We start from the raw sequence: 7,519 nt of genomic DNA, 5'->3' as shown, positions 1-7,519 counted from the left end.
ACTTGTCGTTCTTTTTCAAATTAGGGACTAATTCAGACCTGAGACACCAGGGTAGGGCTATTAACTACCAAGTAGAAACAAAAAACAGAAGTGTTTTGGCCTTACAGGACCAATATTGAACAGCCCTGGACTAGATCAGGGTTTCCCAAACTCGGTCCTGGGGCCCACCCTGGGTACACGTTTTTGTTTTTTTACCCTAGCACTACACAGCTGTTTCAAATAATCAACTCATCATCAAACTTTGATTAGTCATTGCAAGATGATCTACAACCAATGATCCATATAAAACCTATATTGCCGATGCTATATGTATGGTCTTTGAAGCCACCGGACGGCCATATTGGCACTCCCTAGTAGGAGCAGTTCTCCTTAGGAATGAATGGAATTCTACAGTATTTCATTTAAATGTTTCAAGGACAAAATCACATTTATTTAAGCATTTTTGTTGTTGTAGTGGTGACTGTCACATTAGTATTCTCAACAAAAAAAAACGTTAAGTATTTTTTTCTATATTTAGCTCACATAATATAATTTATAATTATGCATTAAAGTGTCTGTAATAGAATAAACATGTCAAAAACGAATGCAGACATTAATTAATGCATTTCTATAGCTTCCAAAATATGTTTGACAATTGAGGAGCGGTGCCGAGATGGCTGTGCGGTGGCTGCCTGGTCACATCACAGGCCATAGCCTGGTGCACCTCGGTTCAGACAAATCGAACTCGTCCATTTGTCCTGCCATAATGATCAGATAGAGATCAATAAACAAAAATGGAATGTGCTTGCTTTGCTTGAGTTTCCATTTGATTACAGCTATCACTGAAATGTAAAAGCAGGAAATACTAAATAAAGATTAAACGAAGACTGCTTACTTAGGCCATTCATTTACATTGACATTTACATTTACGTCATTTAGCAGACGCTCTTATCCAGAGCGACTTACAAATTGGTGCATTCATCTTATGATATCCAGTGGAACAACCACTTTACAATAGCACATCTATATATTTTTTTTGGGGGGGGAGGGTAGAAGGATTACTTTATCATATCCCAGGTATTCCTTAAAGAGGTGGGGTTTCAGGTGTCTCCAGAAGGTGGTGATTGGCTCCGCTGTCCTGGCGTCGTGAGGGAGCTTGTTCCACCATTGGGGTGCCAGAGCAGCGAACAGTTTTGACTCAATATATAACTGATAGGCCTGATATTACTGATCAGTATCTCTCAAATGTTGCCCACTGGGTATATCAAATGTCCTACTGAATAGCCATGAGGCAGTTAAGAGTAAGTCAATTATTTATTTACAGTCCCACTAATGAGAGTGTGCCTATCTCTGCCTGAAGTAGAGAGGGATCAGGTGCTTCAGCTATAGCCTATCTATAGCCTATAGGTCAAGCTCAAGTGTCCGTTTACTCGGATTATTACAGGGTCACCAAAACAAGCATCTCATGTTCACTAACATGTCCTGTACTGTGCTACCTGTTGTTGTGTTTGTCCATTTAGATTGTAAGTGGGTAAATGACTGTACAGCACTATGTCATGTCAGAAAAATAACAGAAAAATAACAGCCTCCACTCTTCTGGGAAGGCTTTCCGCTTGATGTTAGTACATTGCTGCAGAGACTTGATTCCATTCAGCCACAAGAGCGTTAGTGAGATCGGGCACTGATTTTGGGTGATTAGGCCTGGCTCACAGTCAGCTTTCCTATTTATTCCAATGGTGTTCGATGTGGATAAGCTCAGGGCTCTGTGCAGACCAGTCAAGTTCTTCCACACCAATCTCGACAAACCATTTCTGTATGGACCTCGCTTTGTGCACGGGGCATTATCATGCTGGAACAGGAAAGGGCCTTCCCCAAACTGTTGCCACAAAGTTGGAAGCACAGAATCATCTAGAATGTCATTGTATACTGTTGCATTAAGATTTCCCTTCACTGGAACTAAGGGGCCTAGCCCGAACCATGAAAAACAGCCCATACCATTATTCCTCCTCCACCAAACTTTACAGTTGGCACTATGCATTCGGGCAGGTAGCGTTCTCCTGGCATCCGCAAACCCAGATTTGTCCGTCGGCCTGCCAGATAGTGAAGCGTGATTCATCACTCCAGAGAACGTGTTTCCACTGCTCCAGAGTCCAATGGCAGCAAGCTTTACACCACTCCAGCCGACGCTTGGTGTTGTGCATGGGGATCTTAGACTTGTGAATAGCTGCTTGACCATGGAAACCCATTTCATGAAGCTCTCGACAAACCGTTCTTGTGCTGAAGTTGCTTCCAGAGGCAGTTTGGAACTTGGTAGTGAGCGTTGCAACCGAGGACAGAATATTTTTACGCGCCTCGCGCTTCAGCACTCGACGATCCCCTACCCCTTCACCACTGAGCCGTGCTCCTAGATGTTTCCACTTCACAATAACAGCACTTACAGTTGACCGGGACAGCTCTAGCAAGGCAGAAATATGACGAACTGACTTGTTGGAAAGTTGGCATCCTATGACGGTGCCACGTTGAAAGACACTGAGCTCTTCAGTAAGACCATTCTACTGCAAATGTTAATCTATAGAGATCGCATGGCATGGTGTGCTCGATTTTATGCACCTGTCAGCAATGGCTGTCGTTGAAATAGCCGAATCCACAAATTTGAAGGGAACTCCACATGCTTTTATATATATAGTGTATATGAATATACTGATATGTATGTGCCTACTGCGTAGTTCAGCAAACCTGCTAACCATCCATCAATTGCCTGTGTTTCTGACCTCGTAAGGTGTCTTACTGTTTATGAGGTTGAACAAGGATCATGGCCTACAGCGACACATGGACGGGCAGAAAATGGCAGCAGACAATGACCTTCCAGAGTTGCATAACCCTTGATCCTATTTCTCAACAGAACTAGCCAAGAGACAGACTGAACCTATGAACCACAGTGGCTACGGCATCATGTGTTCTAGGCCTACTGGGGTTCCTACTTACACACCATAGAAAAGTTTGGGGTCATACGCACATCCTTAAAAGCGTAGGTGCTGGGTTAATAAAGAATATCTGTAAAGAACAGGAAGGCTGCACACTCAGTAAAAGGCACATGACAGCCCGCTTTGAGTTTGCCAAAAAGCACCTAAAGGACTCACAAACCAAGATTCTCTGGTCTGATGAAACCAAGATTGAACTCTTTGGCCTGAATGTCAAACGTCACGTCTGGAGGAAACCTGGCACCACCCCTACGGTGAGGCATGGTGCTGTGGGGATGTTTTCAGCGATAGGAACTGGGAGACTAGTCAGGATCGAGGGGATGAACGGAGCACGGAGCAAAGTACAGAGAGCCCCTTGATGAAAACCTGCACAAGAGCACTGAGGACCTCAGACTGCAAAGGTTGACCTTCCAACAGGACAACGACCCTAAACACACAGCCAAGACAACGCAGGAGTGGCTTCGGGACACGTCTCTGAATGTCCTTGAGTGGCCCAGCCAGAGCCCGGACATAAACCTGGTCTAACATCTCTGGAGAGACCTGAAAATAGCTGTGCAGCGATGCTCCCCATCCAACCTGACAGCGCTTGAGAGGATCTGCAGAGAAGAATGGGAGAAACTCCCCAAATACAGGTGTGCCAAGCGTCATACCCAAGAAGACTCAAGGCTGTAATCGCTGCCAACAACAAATCACTGAGTAAGGGGTCTGAATATTTATGTTAAAATGTCTATAAATCTGTTTTTGCTTTGTCATTTTGGGGTATTGTGTGTAGATTGATGAGGGGATTTTTTTTATTTAATTCATTTTATAATAAGGCCGTAACGTAACAATGTGGAAAAAGTCAAGGGGTCTGAATACTTTTCGAATGCACTCTGGAAACATGCAAATGGGTCCAAGTTAAAACCTAGACAACAGTAAAAAAAAAAAACATCACATTGGAAGCTGTTGGAATACCCGCCTAAATGGCCATTACTCATAGGACGAGCGGTGGCGTAGATATAATTACAGTGACCTAAAACAACTTTAACAACTTCTGTACCTCTAATCATTGCATATCAACGAGATGGGCATATGTAGTAGTTACAGAAATGTAATATATATGTACAAAATGACCATGTTCCTACTTACACAACCATGACTGACTGTGTGTGTGAGGTTAGGGAGTAACAGAGTGTAAGCCTAACCATAACCCTTTGAAAAGCCTTGGGTCAGTACTGAAGCACTATTTCCAAGTTAAGTATACTGTGGTAACCACATGTTCTTTTACTGTAGCTACATTCATTAGTTTGTGTTGTCATATGACAACATAAATGTGTCGTATTACAAATGATATGATGACAAAATACATAGTTGAAGTCGGAAGTTCACATACACCAAATACATTTAAACTCAGTTTTTCACAATTCCTGACATTTAATCCTAGTACAAATTCCCTGTCTTAGGTCAGTTAGGATCACCACTTTATTTTAAGAATGTGAAATGTCAGAATAATAGTAGAGAGAAAGATTTCTTTCAGATTTTATTTCTTTCATCACATTCCCAGTGGGTCAGAAGTTTACATCCACTCAATTAGTAATTGTTTAACTTGGGTCAAACGTTTTGGGTAGCCTTCCACAAGCTTTCCACAATAACTTGGGTACATTTTGGCCCATTCCTCATGACAGAGCTGGTGTAATTGAGTCAGGTTTGTAGGCCTCCTTGCTCACACACGCTTTTTCAGTTCTGCCCACAAATGTTCTATGGAATTGAGGTCAGGGCTTTGTGATGGCCACTCCAATACCTTAACTTTGTTGTCCTTAAGCCATTTTGCCACAACTTTGGAAGTATGCTTGTGGTCATTGTCCATTTGGAAGACCCATTTGCGACCAAACTTTAACTTCCTGACTGATGTCTTGAGATGTCGGTTCAATATATCCACATAATTTTCCATCCTCATGATGCCATCTATTTTGTGAAGTGCACCAGTCCCTCCTGCAGCAAAGCACCCCCACAACGTGATGCTGCCACCCCTGTCCTTCACGGTTGGGAAGGTGTTCTACGGCTTGCAAGCCTCCCACTTTTTCCTCCAAACATAACTATGGTCATCATGGCCAAACAGTTCTATTTTTGTTTCATCAGACCAGAGGACATGTCTCCATGTGCAGTTGCAAACCGTAGTCTGGCTTTTTTATGGTGGTTTTGGAGCAGTGGCTTCTTCCTTGCTCAGCGGCCTTTCAGGTTATGTCGATACAGGACTCGTTTCACTGTGGATATAGATACTTTTGTATCTGTTTCCTTCAGCATCTTCACAAGGTCCTTTGCTGTTGTTATGGGATTGATTTGCACTTTTCGCACCAAAGTACGCTCATCTCTAGGAAACAGAATGGCGTCTCCTTCCTGAGCGGTATGACGGCTGCGTGGTCCCATGGTGTTTATACTTGCATACTATTGTTTGTACAGATGAACATGATACCATCAGGCGTTTGGAAATTGCTCGCAAGGATGAACCAGACTTGTGAAGGTCTACAATTGTTTTTCTGAGGTCTTGGCTGATTTATTTTGATTTTCCCATGATGTCAAGCAAAGAGGCACTGAGTTTGAAGGTAGGCCTTGAAATACATCCACAGGTACACCTCATTGACTCAAATTATGTCAATTAGCCTATCTGAAGCTTCTAAAGGCATGACATCATTTTCAGAAAGTTTCCAATCTGTTTAAAGGCACAGTCAACTTGGTGTATGTGAACTTCTGACCCACTGGAATTGTGATGCAGTGAATTATAAGTGAAATAATCTGTCTGTAAACAATAGTTGGAAAAATTACTTGTGTCATGCACAAAGTAGATGTCCTAACCGACTTGCCAAAACTATAGTTTGTTAACAAGACATTTGTGGAGTGGTTGAAATGCGTTTTAATGACTCCAACCTAAGTGAATGTAAACTTCCGACTTCAACTGTACACCAGACAAGTGTGATTTTACAATGTGGACATATGTAAAGATGTAATGGTACTATAGCCCCCTCTAGTGTTCACAAAGTGTGTTACATGTTGCAGAGCAGGCGGTATCCCATGACTGTGTTCGTTCTTGCCTGTATAATGAAGTCCAGTGGGACACCAATGAGTCATGGTACGGTCCTGGGGAGACAGAGGCAGATTCATTTTCATGACAAAGAGAATGCTACGCCAGTGGCATTATATTGATTAGCATTTCTGCTTCAATTGCAAATGTTCCTTTTTGGTGTTACATGTGAGGACTATACTGAAGTCTTCAGGGAGAGAGAGAAGAGAGCGAGAGGAGGGATCGTATCTTCACAGCGAGGTCTTGCTACACAACACTGCGTCGATGTCTGGCAGTGGCTGCTACTGCAGGGGGTGAGAGAGAAATGAAGGAGAGATTGAAAATGATGAGAGAAACTGCAGCATTATAAATATTTAACACTCCCAGAGCAACGGGTTGCTCTCCTCTCCTCAACTTTACTGTTTCTCTCCTCCTCTCTGAGGCAACGTACTGCCGCAGACTCAAGCAATAAAACACTACTCATACTAATGTGATGATGAGTAATTGTATTTGTACGTACACACAGCAATATGACAATCATTGTTAAATTACACATTATTGACAATCATGGTAACTGACACATTATTGACAATCATGGTAACTGACACATTATTGACAATCATGGTAACTGACACATTATTGACAATCATGGTAACGGACAGAGTTTAAAGTATACTCTCCAAGTATTTCTGTGGGACATGCACATTGTGTCGATGTGCTGTAGGCGTGAGCGGCCAGATTTCTTTGGTTGAGTGATTCTGTATAATGTTGTCTGTCTAGTGTGGTTTGTAGCCCAGACTCATTCAGCAGTGCTAAGGTTCTTAACGGCCACTGTATCAGGGCTCGCCTCAACGGTCATCATTACCTTAAACACTGATAATATATGGCACACTGTATGGATTTTGACTGATATGCATTTGTATCATAAACAGGAACAGGAACGATATAGCAACGCTAGTGATAGGCCTGACCGTCTTCTGGTAGATGGAAAGGCTTTCCCTGAAACCTTCTGAATTAAATGTTAGCTAGCTACAAAGTAGCCTATGCCTCACTGGCAGAATGATATCACGATTATTTGCATCAATCCACTGTCCATTTGTTTTTCAAACTTCGTCTCGTGTGCTATAGAAACACTGCTAACCAAATGACAGTGCTATGTGCCTGCACACTTGAAATAAAGGGGGAGCTACACTCAAAAATCGAAATGCCTTCGATTTTTCCCAGACCTCAAAAGTGGTCTCCTAATGTGGTTTAAGCATTGTCGTGGACTTAGAACATCTAATGCTGTTGTTTTGTATTTTTTTTTAAAGTGTGACTTTGAAAGCAAAAACTGAAAAACGGGGGAAAAACTGACCCAACTGTACAGCTTGGGTTGGCCTGTCTGTGAAAGGCCAATATGGGATTCATCATTTTTGGTCATTCAGAGTGTATATCACTGTTTTACATAGAATTTCTCCTTTGCCGGGTGGCCGTTTGGGAAATGTTGGGCAAAATGAGTCCACACACTTCTCCAAGCACCACT

Source organism: Salmo salar, chromosome 15 (assembly GCF_965601325.2).
Source record: "Salmo salar chromosome 15, fSalSal1, whole genome shotgun sequence".
Taxonomy (NCBI): Eukaryota; Metazoa; Chordata; class Actinopteri; order Salmoniformes; family Salmonidae; genus Salmo; species Salmo salar.
Note: the sequence above shows the minus strand (reverse complement) of the source record.